General features: G+C 44.0%; 1 protein-coding gene across 6 annotated transcripts in view; it reads left to right on the forward strand.

Annotated features, from left to right (window-relative positions):
- The window catches only part of MAPRE2 (microtubule associated protein RP/EB family member 2), a 163,971-nt gene that overhangs the window by 4,451 nt on the left and 139,407 nt on the right, over positions 1-20,113 (forward strand). For 2 of the 6 annotated variants that reach the window (XM_073212764.1, XM_073212767.1), the window contains exon 2: positions 18,525-18,586. The gene's annotated coding sequence lies outside the window, so the exon portion shown is untranslated. Of the gene's footprint in view, positions 1-18,524; positions 18,592-18,622; positions 18,642-20,113 lie in introns of those variants that run through there. The other 4 variants (XM_073212765.1, XM_073212768.1, XM_073212766.1 and 1 more) reach the window with 3 other exon arrangements.

Below are 20,113 nucleotides of genomic sequence, written 5' to 3' on the forward strand. Positions count from 1 at the left end.
TCTTAGTTCATTTTCTGGGTATCCAAGCTAGGCCTTGATCTTCTGCATAGAAACAAATAGACCCTTTGCCCACACTTTGACATGCCCTCTATACCACTGAGCAGAACTCATTGGAGGTCAGCACACAGTAACTGCTTTTTTTTTTTTTTTTAATTAAGAGAAAGGAATATTATCAGAAAAGAGTACCTCCATAGCTGATCATCTGACACCCTTTAAGTGATCAACATTAAGGATATTTAAAGCATGCGTTGATCTTTGATTTACCAATAGTTTTATCCTGTTAAGAAGTAATCCCCCTTTTCTTTCTTTCTTTCTTTCTTTCTTTTTTTTTTTTTCATTTTTAATCTACACTTACATGAAGAATACTATGTTTACTATGCTCTCCCCTATATCAGGTCCCCCCTAACAACCACATTACGGTTACTGTCCCTCAGCTTAGCAAAATGTTGTAGAGTCACTACTTGTCCTCTCTGTGTTGTGCAGCCCACCCTCCCCTTTCTCCCTCCCCCCATGCATGCTAATCTTAATACCCCCCTTCTTCTTCCCCCCCCTTATCCCTCCCTGCCCACCCATCCTCCCCAGTTCCTTTCCCTTTGGTACCTGTTAGTCCATTTTTGGGTTCTGTAATTCTGCTGCTGTTTTGTTCCTTCAGTTTTTCCTTTGTTCCTATACTCCTCAGATGAGTGAAATCATTTGGTATTTCTCTTTCTCCGCTTGCTTATTTCACTGAGCATAATACTCTCCAGCTCCATCCATGTTGCTGCAAATGGTTGGATTTTTCCACTTCTTATGGCTGAGTAGTATTCCATTGTGTATATGTACCACATCTTCTTTATCCATTCATCTACCGATGGACATTTAGGTTGCTTCCAATTCTTGGCTATTGTAAATAGTGCTGCGATAAACATAGGAGTGCATCTGTCTTTCTCAAACTTGATTGCTGCGTTCTTAGGGTAAATTCCTAGGAGTGGAATTCCTGGGTCAAATGGTAGGTCTGTTTTGAGCATTTTGATGCACCTCCATACTGCTTTCCACAATGGTTGAACTAATTTACATTCCCACCAGCAGTGTAGGAGGGTTCCCCTTTCTCCACAGCGTCGCCAACATTTGTTGTTGTTTGTCTTTTGGATGGCAGCTATCCTTACTGGTGTGAGGTGATACCTCATTGTAGTTTTAATTTGCATTTCTCTGATAATTAGCGATGTGGAGCATCTTTTCATGTGTCTGGAGATTCTTTTCTTCTCTCCCTTCTTATTCCTCCTCCTCCATTCTTCATATGTTGTGTGTTTTGTTCTGTGCTCTTTTTAGGGGTGCTCCCATCTAGAGCAGTCCCTGTAGGATGCCCTGTAGAGGTGGTTTGTGGGAAGCAAATTCCCTCAGCTTTTGCTTGTCTGGGAATTGTTTAATCCCACCATCATATTTAAATGATAGTCGTGCTGGATACAGTATCCTTGGTTCAAGGCCCTTCTGTTTCATTGCATTAAGTATATCATGCCATTCTCTTCTGGCCTGTAGGGTTTCTGTTGAGAAGTCTGATGTTAGCCTGATTGGTTTTCCTTTATAGGTGACCTTTTTCTCTCTAGCTGCCTTTAAAACTCTTTCCTTGTCCTTGATCCTTGCCATTTTAATTACTATGTGTCTTGGTGTTGTCCTCCTTGGATCCTTTCTGTTGGGGGTTCTGTGTACTTCCATGGTCTGTTCGATTATTTCCTCCCCCAGTTTGGGGAAGTTTTCAGCAATTATTTCTTCAAAGAGACTTTCTATCCCTTTTCCTCTTTCTTCCTCTTCTGGTATCCCTATAATACGAATGTTATTCCTTTTGTATTGGTCACATATTTCTCTTAGTGTTGTTTCATTCCTGGAGATCCTTTTATCTCTCTCTATGTCAGCTTCTATTCCTTCAATGGCCTCTTGCATCTTATCCATTCTGCTTATAAATCCTTCCAGGGATTGTTTCACTTCTGTGATCTCTTTCCTGACATCTGTGATCTCCTTCCGGACTTCATCCCACTGCTCTTGCATTTTTCTCTGCATCTCATCCCACTGCTCTTGCATTTTTCTCTGCATCTCATCCTATTGCTCTTGCATTTTTCTCTGCATCTCTGTCAGCATGTTCATGATTTTTATTTTGAATTCTTTTTCAGGAGGACTAGTTAGGTCTGTCTCCTTCTCAGGTGTTGTCTCTGTGATCTTTGTCTGCCTGTAGTTTTGCCTTTTCATGGTGATAGAGATAGTTTGCAGAGCTGGTGCAAGTGACCGCTGAAAGAGCTTCCCTTCTTGTTGGTTTGTAGCCTTTTCCTGGGAGAATAGCGACCTCTAGTGCTTGTGCTGGGCAGCTGTGCATAGACAGGGCTTCTGCTTCCTGCCCATTTGCTTTGGGGTTTATCTCCGCTGTTGCTGTGGGCTTGGTCTGGCTGGGGCTGTTCCTCCAAAATGGTGGAGCCCCGTTTGGAGGGGGAGCGCCCAGGAGGCTATTTATCTCCGTAAGGGGTCTCTGTGCTCCCTGCTGCCCAGGGGATTAGGGTGCCCAGAAATCCCCAGATTCCCTGCCTCTGGTCTAAGTGACCTGTCCTGCCCCTTTAAGACTTCCAAAAAGCACTCTCCAAACCAAAACAACAACAGCAACAATGAGAGAGGGAACATAAAGAAAGAAAAAAAAAAGGAAAAAACAAGCGATTTTTTTTTCTTTTTTTTGTCCTCAGGTGCTGGTCCCAGGCACCCGCTCACTGGTCCTGCTGCCCTGTCTCCCTAGCACCAGGGTCCCTGTCCTTTCAAGGATTCCAAAAAGCACCCACCCACCGGTCCCGCAGGGAAGGAACGCTCGATATTCTTTGTCCTCAGGCACTGGTCCCAGGCACCCGCTCACCAGTCCCGCCGCCCTGCCTCCCTAGCACCGGGGTCCCTGTCCCTATTAGGCTTCCAAGAAGCACTCGCAGAAAAGAGAAAAAAAAAAAAGAAGAAAAACGCACGATTTCCTCTGTCCTCAAGTGCCGGTCTCAGGCACCCGCCCACCAGTCCCGCAGGGAAAAACGTGGGATATTCTTTGTCCTCAGGCGCCGGTCCCAGGCACCCGCTCACCAGTCCCGCCACCCTGCCTCCCTAGCACTGGGGTCCCTGTCCCTTTAAGGCTTCCAAAAAGCACTCGCCAAAAAGAGAAAAAGAAAAGGGGAAAAACGCGATTTCCTCCGTCCTCAGGCACCGGTCTCAGGCACCCGCTCGCCGGTCCCGCAGGGAGAAACGCGGGATATTCTTTGTCCTCAGCCGCCGGTCCCAGGTACCTGCTCACCGGTCCCGCCACCCTGCCTCCCTAGCAATGGGGGCCCGTCCCTTTAAGGCTTCCAAAAAGCGCTCGCCAAAAAAAAAAAAAACCGCTCCAGTTTCTTTCCACCCGCCGGGTGCCGGGGGGAGGGGCGCTCGGGTCCCGCCGGGCCGGGGCTTGTATCTTACCCCCTTCGCAAGGCGCTGGGTTCTTGCAGGTGTGGATGTGGTCTGGATGTTGTCCTGTGTCCTGTGGTCTCTATTTTAGGAAGATTTTTCTTTGTTATATTTTCATAGCTCTATGTGTTTTTGGGAGGAGATTTCCACTGCTCTACTCACGCCGCCATCCTGGCTCCGCCCCCTCTCACTGACTTTTAATCAACCTTTGGACTAAGTGAAGCCCAAACAGTTTGTGCCATTGTTAGCTTCTTAACCAGATAACCAACATAAGTTTTCAAATCTTTGCCCCAGTCATAGAAACCTAAATCCTCTTATTGTAAGGGCCCATAAAGCTTAGTCACAGCATCCATCAAAAGCTTAAGTGCCCTGTACAACATCTCTCTGAACAGCCCTCCACTTAGCTTGTGTCCCTCTCGAGACACTCTGTCCTTGGGAGGCCGAGCCTTCACCTGCTGGGGACCACAGAGAGTAAATCCGAGTGTCTTACATGTTCTTCTGCAACCATCCTAAACATCTAAGCATTTAAAGTGAATTTATTCCCCTAAGCAGGAAATGCTGGCTATAGTATTTCAAATCTGTTTATTGCACAAAATTTTTGCTCCAAATGTGCAACCATAAGTTTCAAGAGAAGTACTCCAAACTGTGGTTTGTTAAACCAGAGCCTTGTAGGTTAGAATTATTGGTAAATTTGCTTCTAACAGATCTAATAATCTACACACTTCATAAACGATTACTGACAAACTTCATACAATGGCATTAAGCTTGTATTTAGTTGAAACTCATAGGCAGTTTTTTAGGGGGATCAGCAAACTGGCCCACTGTGTTTTGTACAGCCTGTGAACTAAGATTGGTTTCTGTATTTTTTAATGGTTGAAAGCATACAGAAAGAAGGAAAATATTTTGGGATCTTTGTAAATTATAATGCAATTCAAATTGCAGTGTCCCACCTGTTTACTGGGCAACAGCCACATTTCTTCACTGCAGTGAGTGGACTGGTTGTGTTGAAGACCAGGTGGCCACGAAGCCTAAAATACTGTTTGCCAACAAGGCTTGCAGACCCTTGACTTAACTCCAATTCCGCGAATCTCAGTTTTAAATGAAAATCTGCTTACTTAAAGCCTTAGCCTTCTTTCATGTTTTCCCCTTGGAGAAGGGAAGAAAAATGGTTTCCAAACATAAGCCAACTAATCCCTAAAATTAGGTCACTTTCATATTCCCCTTTTGTGTGTTTTTACTTTGCAAATGCAGTATATTTCCAAATAATATATGAATTTTAGTGATATAGTTGGCCTTAAAGCTTCTGAACCCTCATGCAAACGTAACAGTGCCACTTGACACTAGCTGCAGAGCTGGATAATGGGGAGACACCCCTGACCGCAAACTTGCCTTAACTTTTTGGCAATAGGAACTTCCTTTTCCTCCAACCTGTAAGGGCATTTATATGCCTATTTGTTTTATTATATGAAGGCATAATTATGAGGATTTATTCAGATTTAGAAATTTTTCATTGATTGCCAGCTCATACAATTAAGACTTGATGTTGAAACTTGGCCCTTTAGGAAATAGCACCTGTTCTTCTAAAGTGTGCATTAAATTAAATCACTTGCTATGTATAAAGCAATGCTTATTGAACAGTAAGCAGGTATACATATAGACACATCATTGTGCTATGGACAGTTTAGTATGAAATTTCCAAATTAAAAAATAGATCAGATTTTGATCCAACAATGTAAATTATTTGCCCTCTGCCCAAGAGGACAGTAGTATGAAGTAATATTCAATAGAATAATAACTACATTGATGGGAACTTGTAATTTTTGTCGTAAGTTGTTGCTTCATAAAATTTTCTTCAGTTAAGAAAACTTCCTCTTTTGATGACTTATTAATGCTGCAGTTTGCAAGTGAGTTTCACTTAGATTAGTAGAGCAACTTAAAGGGTACACATGACTGGTGTCCTCTTCACCCCTTCCCCAGTCAGTATACCTGCAACTTAGAGAACAACAAAAAAAGGGGGCTTTTTTTTTTTTTTACCTAATCAAACAACATTATAAATAATGTAAAGTTGAGGAACCTGAGATTAGCTAAATCATTTCTTTCAAAAAAGACAACTTAAGTGTACTGGGTCCCCTCCTAGGACCACTAGCAGTGATGGCCGGTAGGTAACTGACTCCCAAGGTGACTCCAACCCTCCTGCTCCTGACTGGGCAGAAAGGGGCACAGCAGTAGGTAGATTGTGTAATTCCTTTGCTGGCTGGGTAAGGAACCGGTTCTAGGGAAATTAACTTTCCTCCCTTTCATAATTTAGATTTCACATTTTTGCTAAATACACGGGACATTGCTAATCAAAGGTCAATAATCTCAAGTGATCTCAGCTATGTCCTGCTAGCCGAGTGAGGTCCAAGGACCGCAGCACGTGAGCCACAGAGATGCACCTTAAGACTCAGAACTCCCCTACCTACCCCAGCCCTTCTCCATCTCTGCATTAACAAGATCCATAGGTGATTAGTTAGCTCAGCAAGGTCTGGGGAGCTCTGGGCCAGAGGATCCACTTTTTCACGTGAAAATTGGTCTTTCCATTTAATAACTATGCCAAATTCATCCTTAGTAGGGTTTGTTTTAAAGAAACATCCAGGAAAAGGTCATTTTTTTGTGATCAAATCTCTTTCATATGCAACTGTTTTAATTCTACTTTATTCATATGAAAATCCTAAATGACCATGTCTAATATTGTTTTGTAATGAGCATATTTAACAAAATAAAACAAGTGTAAGTTTGAAAAAGACTTTCCTAGGGGCTAAACTCTATAGCCTGTTACACTGATTTGTCCTTGACAAAGCTCTCAAATCGCCTGGATCTCTTCTGTACTTCCACGATGCACACTGTGAACTTAAATAAGAGTGTGCCAGCACCACATTCACATGTTTGCATCTGTAGGTTCCTCCAAAACTCTGAAGGGCATGGCTATGACACATTCCAAACTACTACTGTGAAATTCTAAGTTTTTAAAAATCATAAAAAAGGTTCCACAGATTTTAATTACGTTGAGCTCAGAAACCTCACTTCTTTATGCCTATGTTTTAGAAGTTACAACGTTGTATCATAGAAAGAAATCTGGAGTTGGAGTGAGAACATCAGAAGGCCTGATGCTTAAAACTAGTTCTGCTGCTGACTGACAGGCAACTTAGAGATGTTACTTAACATCTTTTATCAACATCCATCAGATTGAGTTTTCTCCTCTGTCACAGAGACAGTGGAGTCTGGCATTGTCTCCCAGGATTCTTGTAAGGATCAAATTAGATAATGTGAGGGCCTTCATGATGACTATATTATGTACAGTGATGTGTCATAAGATTTGTTTAGTGATCTGCTTCAGATAGGGCGGATTGACTATTATATGACGTAGTTTCTTGCAACATGCCTAATTTGAAAAAAAGATGATGTTCCATCTGTCACTGGAAATGAAACCACAGAGCATGTATCTTATAGACATGTGGCTTGTGGTGGTACATCCACAGCAACCAGAGCCCCCACTGCTCCTCAGAAACCTGATGTTCTCCTAGGTAGAGAAAGAAGCAATGAAGTCCTTGTCAGGGTGCCACTCATTGTTCTGTGAAGTCAAAAGACACAAAGTTTTTTTCCTTCCATAATTCTGTGTAGTTCTTCAGGAAAAATTTACTAATAGATTATAAAAACATGCTTCAGCTTTTTTAATTATTCAGCTCATTTTATAAAATACTATTCCTTCAATTATTCCTTTGAAAACACCTGGTTTTATCTAGCCATCAGAACCATATCATTTCACAATTGTTACCAGTATTTAGGTAGTTTATAATCCCAAATTAGAAGAAAAAGCTGCATGATCATTTTGTTTAAACATTCTCAATCAGAACCTGCACTTTATTACAAGATCCCTCTGTGTGTATTACATTTGAGAAGTGTTCTGGAAAGCCTTTCCTAACCTAACCATTGCCTCCCCCCTCCCCCCACCTCGCACAGGCCCTCCAACTAGGGTAGGGTGCCAGCTCACTGTGGCTTGCCTTTCACCCCTATGTGGACCCCCCAGCCCATAAATTGGTTGGAGATGGTGGTGGACTGGTGCTTGTCTGTGTGTCCACAGGTCCTAGCACACTTGACAGGTAAGAGTTGCTGTTTAGAATTGTGTCATCATTTTACAACACTGCTGCTTTGTAGATAAAGAAATGTGGTTGAACAAATGCAGGTGTCAGTTCTTCTGTGCTGGGAAGTGGGGTTCAGGTAGGACTGTCCTGGCCATAGGTCTGCAGCCCCAGGGTCCCCTTTTGGTGTAGTCTGTGCTGCAGGGCCAGGGGTGGGGGACTGGAAGAAATGCTTCTTCCCAAATAATTTCTGAAATTCCCCTCTCAGAACTTTATCCCTTTTGCTTAAAATACTAATATCTGTTAAGACCCCAATCTTTCTGGGAGGAATTGCACTCTGTATTTGCTGTGGAGGTGAGCGAGCAGCTGGCAGGTTTTGGTTAGCCTTTGGGGAGAGACAGAGAGAATGGTTGTCCAACACAAGGTAGGGAATATAGAAAAATAAATGGGGAATGCTGCAGATCAACTGATTCTGACATGTGACAATATCTTTTATCTTGAATGATAGCATAGGCCACTTTTCCATTAAAAAAGCATATTTCTTACCTACACAATCTCAGGATGGGACCTTTTTCCACATTTTGCTTCTCAGACAGCCCTACATTCAAAGCGAACCCCGGATATCCTAGGGTTTCATCCTGTTTTTTTGGATGCGTGCTGTGAAATAGTAGACGAGATGTGGGAACTGCTGCACTGTTTCTAAACTCAAGATAAAACTAAGCAGCAGCTGAAACACAGGGAGCTTTCCCTGCATTCAGGAACCACTCATCTCTTCAGCACAGATTCAGGGTGACAATCTGGCAGTGTGAGGCCCAGGCCCACAGGCCACTGTTACAAATAGCAGGGGACTGATCAGGCTTAGGAAGAAACCACCCAGAAACAAGGGGCGCCTATCCTGCAGCACTGGTGCTTGTCCCTTTGGAGAGGAGCAGGAGGCGCCTGGCACTGCTCACAGCAGCGCCCCGCAGACCGCGGTGGGGATGGGAGCGGGGGCCTCTGTGCCTCGGGAGCCCACTGCCTCCCTGCCACCCCGCCGCCGGCCCCCATCAGACCAGGAGGCTGCCGGTCAGGCCTCTCTGTGGAAGGCTGTCCACACTGTTCTCCTGTCCTCACCTGTCGGTACGGGGGTCTGCGGTGCGAGTCAGGGCCGCTCGCTCACACGTGGACCCTGGGTGAGGCCCACACATGCCGTTTCTCCCTGTCCCTGCGTGCGCTCCGTCGAGCGGCCTGAGGGGTGAGCTCTGTGGGGCGGGTGCAGCTGCTGCGCATCGTGCTGCCTCCGCATTTGTGGCCTGTCCCCAGAAGGTGGTTTTCTGACCCTGTGCTCTTCTGAGGTTTCTAAGGGCAGTTCTTAGGATCTGAAAGCTGTGTGCTCTTTTTTGGTTTTTCACGTTTCAGGGAGTTTGTTTTTAAGTGGTTGCTCGTGACTTTGTACTGTGTTGTTCAGGTGGTTTCCCATGGCTTCGTCCCTGAGGCCTTCATCACCTTAAATTCTCTGTCTGAGAAACTGTGCAGCATGTCTGGTAGAGGCTCGAGAGACTAACAACTTAAAATGTGCAAATTAAAATTATTCCAGATATGACGAAGTGGAAAAATAATAGTCAAACTAAGAGGAAGCAACATCTTCCAAAAAGTTCAGAAGAAAAACATGAGACACGGCAAAGAATGGTTATCTCTACTTCCCTCATTCACACAGTTATTGTCTTAGAATCTTTACAAGTTAGATGCAACATCATCTGTATTCTTATTACGTCAACAAGTCGGTGTGGTCTGTCCGGGATCCAGCTCTCCTGCCAGCGCTGCTCAAAGTCGACCCAGAGCTGCCTCCAAGAGGCCTCTGGTCTCATCGATGAATATCGCTGCTTTGTGCCTTCTTTTCTGATAAGGCGTCCCATCACTGAAAGGTTCTGTCAGTCCGCCTTACAATGTGACAGAAAATGTCATGGGTACTGCCCTTTTTCTTTGGAGAAACTTAGTTTTTCAAACATGAGGGAAATTGTTTTTATAGTCCATTAGCACATTGAATTCTTTAAATAGGTAAAGGCAGCCAGATGCAAACTTCCATTTAACAGGAAAAATACCACAGTGGCTCCTCAAAATGTAAAGGTGCTGTGCTTTCTGGGGAGCAGATGCATTCCACAGAGCACGTGCTCCAGCTCACCCCCCACCCCCCACCCCTGCTCGTTTCCCTTGGTGCGTGGTGGTTGGCCTGAGTCCTCCCACCAGTCAGCTGGGCCGAGGTGTGAAGAGGCTGTGCATCTTATCCTGTTAGAGTCACAGGAGGATGTGCAAAGGGCAGACCTACAGACCCGGTCCCAAGAGTCGTGCTGGGCTGCCCCAAATACAGGCAGACACAGGAAGCTGGCACCCTCCTGGGGCACTAGGGCCTGCGTTTACTGACCCATGTGGAGCAGAAGGGAAGCACTGAGGAATGGGGTGGAACAAGAAGACAAAGAACTAGGGAGCCTCCAGAGATTTGAAAGAAATGGGAATATCTTATTTTAATGGAAATAGAGTTGATAAACAACACTGGTTTCAGATGTACAACATAATGACGCAACAGTTACACACACTAAATGCTCATTATGAAGTGTTGTTGGCATCTGTCAACATACAAAGATACTCCAGTATCACTGACTACAGTTCTCCATGCTGTGTGACTCCACCCCAATGACTGATTTATTTTATAAAATTGATGTTTGTCTCTCTTTATCCCCTTTACCTAGTTCACCCCCCACTCCCCATGGCAACCACCAATATGTTTTGTGTCTGAGCTACTTCTGATTTGTTTTGTTTTTAGATTCCACATATAAGTAAAATATGGTATGTGTCTTTGTCTGACTTATTTCACTTAGCGTAATGCTCTCCAAGACCATCTGCACTGTCAAAATGGCAGGATTTCATTGAAAAGAATGAGAATGTTAAACACTGCATTAGATGAAATAATATTTACCAAGCGTGATATTCCTACAATGGTCTGACGAGCCGGCGTTCAGCCTGAGGCTCGCAGGCACAGCTCCCCTGCGTGCGGTCAGAAGATGAAGGTGTCTCTTTGTTTCCTTCCCCAGCTTGGCTGCTGACCTTACAGAAATGGTGGTCAAGCTGTGGGGTTTGCTGAGTCATGGACACAGAAAAGGCAATAAATAGGCTTCAGAAGCACCAGCTCATGGTTTGCTTTTGAGACAGTTTGGCGAGTTGTCCAAGCACCCGATGGACCCTCCAGCATGCTGGCTGTATGTGCGGAGGGTCCAGCAGTCAGTGTCTATACAAGGGACAAATACCTGTGGCTTCACTGAGAGGGCCTGCATAACAACCCCCGAATCAGCCACTTAGGCCAGCAGAGAGGAATAATGCTTGCTCTTAGCACGCTAATACACCTGAACAGGTTAACCAATTACATACGTATCCTCTTGGAAAGGAAGAACATTTCCTAAGGACTTGGACCTCTAGGTAAGTATGTGGCCACTGGGCAGTCAGGCATGTGGAGAGAAAGGAGGAGCAGGAGAAAGCGATGGGCTTCACCGCCTTCGTTTTCCCTTGGTATGTCCTTGATGGCAAGGTCTGAGCTACAACTCAGTTTATTTCAATTGGGAATCACTTGAGTAAATGGCCCATCTGACTAAGCGCAGGGCAGATCACCACATGGAGGACTGTGGAAGAACTCTGAGGTGGGGACTGCGTGCCTAGCAGTGTGAAGTGTGGTCCCCTGGAGCAGCAGCATTGGTGTCCCCCAGAAGGTTTTAGAATCTCAGACCCCACTCAGACCTATGTCCATAATCTGTATTTTAATGAGATTCCCAGATGACTCATAAAATCTGAAAAGCACTGCCACAGAAGAACCTAAGGAGTAAACTTTTCTCTGATTTTAAGAATGAGAAAAACATAAAATGGCTTTCAGACCCTACATACTATCCAAGAACACAGTCGTAAGTTTTTCCCTTGTCCTTCCCATCAATATTCTTGAATTCATCACCCTGACAAATTGTCAGTTTCCCGAGAGCCCCTCATGGCCACACCGTGGATTGCTCACCCTCTGGGGCCCCAGCACCTGCCAGGGTGCCTGGAGTACAATAGGCATATAAAATGGTGTTCAAGAGCTCCAGCTCTGAAGTCCGAACATCCCAGCGCTTCCACGAGTCTCAGTACACGTATATACAAGGTAGGAATAAAGAAATTGCATCCTTTGTGGATTATTGTGGGATTAAATGACCCGATGCCTGTAACATATTTAGCACAGCATATGTGTGCGGAGCTATTACTCTTATGTGCTTAATGTTGAACAAATGAATGAATAGGAACTTCATGTTAAAAAAAAAGATAAAAATGTAGTGCTCTGTTGCTTCAAGTGTATGAAATTGAATTTTAAAATGAATGCAAAAAAATACATGCATAACGGGAAAAAAAGGTAAAATGGCTCAGATTGGATTCATCATCAAAGTGAACCTTGATCAGAAAATGAGAGTTCTGGTCACCGCTCTGCCCTCTACCAGCTGTGTGATCTGCAATAAACAAGCTCCCTAGGCCTCAGTTTCTTTACTTGAAGTATGGAATTAATATCTTCTTTATTTCCTGGGGCTGTGCAAAAAAAGGGTCTTGTAACTAACCAAGTAGGAGGTTGGGGCCCGCCTTATTCATTTTTGTATCCCTGCCCCTTGTGTGGTCCTGGCACAGAGGAGATGCCCCACTGTACGTGTTTGTCCAGTTGGATTAGAGCATGTGCTCTCAACAGGGCAAACATTGGGTACTGCAATTGTTTGTGGCCCTACAGAGCTCAGACCTGACAGACAGAACCTATTCCTTAGTATTTAATTTCTTTGGGTGGGGAGTGGAAGTCCCTAGGGATAAAATGTCTAGAAAGGCTCCTTGCAGGCAGTGGGTCAGGGAGACCATATGGGGAAATAAAAACAAAACCCTGAAGTACATGGCTCAGGCACTCAGTATCAGACAAAAATTCTTGGGGGAAAAGAGAAAAGCCACCAGCCAGAAGCCAAGTGGAGTGGCCCATTAGAGAGAAATCACTTCAGGATCTGGGTGCAGTGATACATGACAGGATTTGGCGAGATGAAGAGCTGTAGTCTGGTGCGGTTATGGAAAGGAAGGCTTCAAGGAGTGTGTCTTGCCTGGACCTCCCCTGTGACCGCCCCAGGAGGGTTTGTCCCCGACGGTGTAATGGTGCATCTGCCCTGAAATGCCATCGGTTGGTTCCCGGGCAAGCAGAAACCAGCATGCGTTTCCCCATCATGGCACCGAGTTCCAGTGGGCAGCCCCCAAGCTTGCTGACAGCCTACCCCTCTGAAAGGAGACCCCACAGCAGGTCAGTCACTTCGCCGTTGTAGGGCCCAAGCCAGCCAAGCAGAACATGCAGGTAGAGGCTGTGCACGTGTCCCTGCCTGTTAAGTTCCATCCACTGACAACACCCAACACACTACTGAAAATGTTGTTCTTGGAAGGGTGCCACCCAGCATGACGTGACAGTGGACAGTGGTTTGCCATCTCTGGAGAAAGGGCATTGCGACCCCCCCCCATACCGGGGTCCTGACAGACCCTGTGCCACTGCCAGAACCTCACTTAGGTCTCACGTCACCTTCTGCATGTCCGACACATGCTTCCTCTTTGCGTGGCCAAAGGAGTGGCCAGCAGTGGAGACAGACCCGTGCGGAGCGAGGCTTGGTTTCTGCTCTGGCCCGGGCGCCGCATTTGAGCCCTGGGCTGAGCAAGTGAATCTGATGCCATTCTTTGGGCTACTTTCCTGCTTCATGAACTTTTTGCTACATTTCATTTGAATCAAGCTTACAAGGAAAGGAGCTATTTTTCTATTCCAGCTATTTTCAAGTGTATCTAACTAAAAATGGATGAAAGGATAAATGAAAAAGTAATTATCAAAACATTTCATAGAATTAATGCAGATGGTATTTCCCATGTACATAAGTCTGCCTCATGTCAGGTTTTTCTGCATTTTACTTCTGTACTTTTAGTGCTGTGAGTATTCCAAGATAGAAAGGGTAATCTTAAATTATTTTAATCCTGGTTCACAGGGGGAGTAGCAGATGTTAAAGGAGGACTCCAACGGAGGGCTAGGCTCGGTTTGTATGAAAATAACCGAAATTCCACTATATTACAACTATGACTTTAGACAATTTCTGGGGATAAAATTGGATTTTTATAGAAGTGCAAATCACACAACCATAAGAAGTTTGTAACATTGCCATGTTAACATGTACCACCAAAATCCTTTTATCAGCCAGCCATCATTTTTCAAGGGCCCTTAGATATACAGTGCATGCCATTTGTCATGCTCCTTATGGAGAGTGCCCTGTGGCAGTCAGCACCCCAGATCCTGGGACGTGGCCCCTTGCCTTTGGTGTGTGCTCTGCTCTGTGCTGCCAGCCCCCGGGGTTGGCCTGGGCCGGCCCTGGCCGCCTGCTGCCCTGAGCCCAGCCCAGGCCACTGACTGAGCTGGTGCCTGGGGAGGCAGCGCTCCAGGAAGGCAGGTATCCAGTAGGATCAGCCTGAGGGTTGACAGCTTGTGACCTGTTAATGCTTTCAAGCCACTTTATTCCTAGAAAGCTGTGGCCCTCTCACAACAACATGTGATATTATGACTGTACTGGTTTGATATCTCAAAGCTGCTGTGGGGAGAATGGTGTTCAGGATGCACTCTTTCTGAAGCTCTTAGCTTAGTCAGCTCCTGAGGAAACCCTGGGTTCAGGTCCCAACAGTGTTCTCTTCTTGGAAAAGCTAGGAGTGCTGAGGCGGTGAATCCTCTCCAGGAGGACACTGCTTTAACCTTGCACTGATCAGAAGCCTCCAGCTGGATACTTGGCAGCGAAGGAGCAAGTCCTTCTGTCAGTGGCATGCTCAGAAGTATTTTCACAGCCTTTCCATTCTGATGTATCTCATGTGCCTGTGGGTTCATGGCAGGCAGGGGAGAAGTGTTTTGGGAGGACTCACAAACTAAGACAGGTATTTTGCTCTGTTCCACACATGGGATGCCAGAGTTCTGGATTTGTTTAAAAAAAGGGAGAATTTGAAATTTCTACAGAATGAGGGAAAATGGACTTCTATAGAAACAGAATGTCTTTGTTAGACTTTGGCCATTTTATGACTCTTATCCTAATGATATTTGGTCTTTTCAATTAAAACCAACAAGCCCAGAGAAAGCAGCTGGCTTGTTTCTGAGGAGCTGTCTGGTGCTCAAAATGAGAAATGTAAACATTGTCATGGCCTCTTATAACATGAAGAGGACTGTGCAAGCCCCTCTCGGTTGGGTGATTGAGTTTATGCCCTTATTTAGTGTGCGGCCCAGGTTAGAACACTGAACACCTGCCTTGTCTATGAAAACTACACATGAAATGCTATTCCTGTACAAATAAGAGGTGGGGCTTTTGAAAATTCTTGGATAGCACAAACTCAACGGTATGAGATAATTTCAAAAATTTCAAAAATGCAAAGTATATCAAACTCCTTTTTAGAAGTGGCTTCTGATTTCGAGTGTATTTGTATCAGTGGTTTGAATTTTAATGAAGGTTTGGGATGGTTCATGTTGGAGAAAGAGGGGATGACACAGAGAAAACTCTGAGATAGAAAGATTGGACAGCAGAAAGCTGGTAGTGGTTTCTGAACACCACAATCTGGGTGAGATATTTTTTTCTTGGCTCTGCACAGAGTGGAGCAAATTCCTGACCCCATCTTGCTCACTGTCTTGGGACCTTTGTTCCTTTATGGATAGGTAAGAAAGAGGTATCTTGCTCAAATCTAGTTGCTGTCCAATCTCTTGACTTTATTTTTAATTAAAATTCTTATTTTGGGGTAATTGTATGTTGACATGTAGTTGTAAGAAATACAGAGATCTCAGGTACCCTTCGCTCAGTTTCCCTCTCAGTGATGACGTCAGGCAGATCTGTGCACAGCTTCACATCCAGGATGTTGGTGTTGACTTGCATTCAAGGTCCAGAACACTTCCATCACCACGAGGAGCCTCACGTTGCCCTTGTACAACCACCTCCCTTCCTTCCACCTCTCCCCATTGCCCTCCTTAACCACGGCAACCACTAATCTGTGTTCCATTTCTACACTTTGCTCATTTCAAGGATGTTAGGTAACTGGAGTCACACAGTATATAACCTTTTGGGACTGGCTTCTTCCCCTCAGGATGATTCTCTGGAGACCCGTCCATGCAGGCTATTGCATGTGTCCATCACTGGCTCATTCTCACTGCCAAACAGTGCTCTAGGGCACGGACACACCAGAGTCTGGTTAGCCGTCCAACTGCTGGAGGACATCTGGGTTGTCTCTAATTTTTGGCTACTGTAAATAAAAATACTGTAAATACAAGTTTTAATTGCTCTGGGAAAATGCCTAAGAATGCACTCAAAGGGTTGTGTGGTAGTTTTTAAAATCACCGCCAAGTGTTTTTCTAGAGTAGCTGGACCATTTTGCATTCTCACAAGCACTATATGAGTGATCTCGTTCCTTCACATCCTCATCAGCATTTCTTGTTGTCACTATTTATTTTAGCCATTCTGAGAAGTATGTAGTGATCTCATTATGGTTAACTTTCACTTACACAGTGGCTAATGATGAATATCATTTCATGTGCTTACATAACTATTTGTATACTCTCTTCAGGCAGACGTTGTCTCTTGCCTACTTTCCAGTGAATTGTTTGTCTTTTTTACTATTGTTTTGAGAACTCTTTGTATATTCTCCTTACTGGTCCTCTGTCAGGTACGTGGTCCACAAATATCTGCTTCTCCTGCTTTATACCTTATATTCACATCTACTTCACCTGCACAAAAGTTTTGTGAAGCCCAACTTACCAGTTTTCCCTTTCATGGACTGTGTTTTTGGTATCAAGGCTAACAACTCTGTCAGGTCCCACATCCCAGAGATTTTCTCCTGTGTGCTTTTCCATAGTTTTACATTCTATATTTACATTGTGATCCATTTTGAGTTAATTTTTGTATAAAATGTGAAACCTGGTGACAATAACTTCTTGTATAACCAAGCACCACAGAAACTGCTGTTACCTGCCACCCGAACAGTGGGAGCCTCAAAAGACTGCCTTATTGAGCGCCCACTGTGTGCCGGGAGCAGAGCAAAAGCTCTCCAGGTGTTTCAGAAATGCAGCAAAGGCCTGGCTGTCAAGGTGGTGTGGTGTGGACCGAAGAGTGAGCAGGTATGGGAGTGTCAGGCTCAGAACCCGCTGCTCCCTGGCTGCATGATGTGGGACAAATTGCTTCGTTATTCTGAGCCTCGGTTTCTTCATTTGTAATAGATGAATTTGAGGATTAAATTAGATATAACGTGAAATCACTGGTGCACAGGGTGTTCAATAATAATCTCATTCTGCTCCAAACTGAGCCATCGCAGCTGTTGAAAAATCAGCAATGGGCTATTGTCAGAGAACAGAAAAAGGCCAGTAATCTACAGGCAATCCTAAATTTCTAAGGACGCATTATCTGGTTTGTAGATAAACTGCTGATTCCTAGATTGGTGGCCAATACTTTGCCTAGTTACATAGCTACTTGGTATTAAAGAGGGCAAATGAAAATTTTATTGTGATTCAGGTAAAATTTCTGGAAGAGTGGAGAACTTAAGAAAATTACATAGATGGGAACAGATTTTTTTAACCTGACTTTTTTTTTTTAGTTTAATTAACTATCACTAAATTATGGAAAGACATGAAATACCCAAACAATTAAATTCTATAAAATATGTTTAGAAATTCTACCAGTTCTATCTGAAGGAAAAAATTGAAATTGTCAGCTTACCCAAATTCAGTTCTTCAAATTGTTCATATTAAATTTTCTGATTTTTAAACAAGCCAGTTCTTACAAACTACTTTTGGGCTCCCTTATCAAGCAGGATAATGTTGAAAATGCAGATTCCACCTTTCCTTGTAGTCTCAGCAATAAGCATTTTGTTCTTCGCATTTTTCTCTTACACCATCTCCTCTTAAACCATTAAAAATAAGTGTAAAATGCCTTCTTTCTCCGTTAAAAAAAATCTTCCCACGACATCTGCAGAACTGTGTCTGAGATTAATCACATTATTCTGGGTCAGCCACAAATATATTATTTTTATACAATTGATTTCTTTAAACAAGCACCAAAGGCATTTCTGAGATGGCCATGTAACCAAGCACAGGAGAGCGGTGCGCGGAGTGCAGGCCTAGGTGGGGGGTGGAAGGGAGCAGCTCTAACTTGTGCTGGGAAGCCGGTTACTGGCTCACGCGCATATGCACCCGGGGTCCTTTGTCACACCTCTTGAGCCATTAGCATCATCCCTACCCCGCCCCCCGGCCTCAAAACCAGGAGCTCAGACATGTTTCCCAGCCTCTAGAACTGGACCTGGCCTTTGCCAGTTTGTCCCATTTTATCAGGTAGCCAAAGCATGTTTTGAGGAGAAATGGCTAATTCATACACAGTAAGTGAGCTCTCCCTTGGTGGTCTGACTATTTTGAAGTTTGGGCCTGGCATTGCTTATAATGCTTATCCTGTTAAACAAAAATCTTTTGACTAGAAGAATAAACCTATGTTGATACCTGATATAAAATCGGAAAATTAACTAGAGTTTGGGGAATTTGATACTTAATTGGTGTTGGTATTTTATACCCCACTAGAGGCTCTGTTTTCTGGGGTTGTTTGCTAATAATACATTGTTCTTATCACATCAGACTATCATGGAAAAAGGTAAATTCTTATCATAGGACTGACATATTAAATATTCACAACCTGTAATCAACCTAAGAATTGATCTAATAATACAGATTAAGAACCCTATTGTTGGCTGATGGAACCTCTTTCAAATGGTGAAATCAACTGATGTTCGTATTTTTTGTCTTTTGATAAATTTCCCTTTCTGTTGCTTGTCACACCACGAACACCATGAACCAAATTATAACTCCCTGCTTCTTTGAGCTTTCATCATATTAAATGCTCTTTTCTCTTTTCGTTTTTACTGTTCTAGTGTCCATTTCTCAGAGGAACAGTTCACCTCGACTGACAGCCAGGGGGAGCCTGACACTCCACGTAAGGTCTGAATGTGAAATGTGTGTATGACTCCTTGTTTAGACATTAAATTGGAGTGAGTATTAATGCCTTTCTAACAAATTTATTTTAAAAATTCTGCTGTACAATTAAAGCAAATATTCTAGTAAACATGCTCTGTTAAAACATTGTTTTTCAAACCATCTCCCATGTGTGTGAAGGGCCAATTAACTGCTATCAACAATTGCTCTAAAAATGCTCAAGTCAATGAAAGTTTAATTCTGGAGATCTTCCCAGTGATAAGTGGAGGGAGAAAATGTCAAGGTGTAGTCAAATGACCTCAGGATATTTAATATTTGTGAATAAATGATTTTTGTTCGATCTTATTAAAAATCAAAGCAGCCTCTGTGACTTCACCATGCAGGGATGTTGCTGTCTGGGGAAGGAGAGGAAAGCTCAGACTCCCTGTTTTCAGTCTGGGGTTTGCGTTTGAGTTACAGTTCACTGGACCCTGAGTCCCTCCTCCTGGGATTCTGAGTGTGTAATGCCTTCAGCCTCACCTCCAGGAGCTCCCTAAACAAAGGAACAATTAACTGGAATTCCACCAGATGGCAATCTTTGGAAAGCCACCCAGGGAGGTCTCCTAGTGGCAAGCTTTCGCTGGCGCAGAGCATCTCACAGGGCTACCACCCTAGTTTCATCGGCGGTGCTCCAAACAGCTTGCTTTGCTTCTTTCCCCACACCAACAAAATTTTCTGTCGGGGGAGGAAAAGAAAAGTGGAGGTGTATGTGGTGATTCCCTTTGTTTTTCATTCTCAAATGATAAAATAAAAAACTTTATTGTCATGTAATTCTCCAAAGCAGTATTGGTGAATGTTAGAAACTTGTCAATGAATACTGTATTGTGTTTGTTTTGGGGTCTCACTGTGATAAATGCTTTGGTTAATGGTCACTTTTAATTAAACTATTTGAGAAGAGATACCTACAATTCTTCTAAAGAAGAATAGAATTTTAAGGAGTTGCCTTGATATTAGTGCAAGTGAAACTTAGAGGTGCAAAATTCTTATTTGTATTGAATTGAGGTGATTAAGGTTTATTTAAATGGGATGCATAAGCTTTCCCCCTCTTGCTCTAATGAAAGCAGAGATAGTGAATCCGAGCAGTGTTCAAACAGCTAGACTTCTCAAGGACCAGGGCTGGCTCTAGGGCAGAGTGGGGACAGAGGGATCAGGGAGGCCTCAAGGGCAATTCAAACAGGAGTTGCCTAATCTTCATACATGTTAAGAAGTCTCTGCATAGGCTCTCATGCCCTTTGGAACCTGCTCCTGTGCCACAAGCCTGTCTGGTAGGGCCGTGTCTGGGGTCTGGGTGGGCTCACTCTGTTGTCCTGGAGTCCAGTCCATCAGCATTGCTTGCCCCACAGAAGTATCTCATTTTGGATGGTATGTCTGCGACTGCCGCTCTTCCAGGCTGGTATGTGTGAAAAAAAAGTAATAGAAGAAGTTGACCCAGTACGTGCATAGGGTCAACATCTTCTGCTTTGCTTGCCATACCATCCCTGTCACAATC

Source organism: Manis javanica, chromosome 9 (assembly GCF_040802235.1).
Source record: "Manis javanica isolate MJ-LG chromosome 9, MJ_LKY, whole genome shotgun sequence".
Classification (NCBI taxonomy): domain Eukaryota; kingdom Metazoa; phylum Chordata; class Mammalia; order Pholidota; family Manidae; genus Manis; species Manis javanica.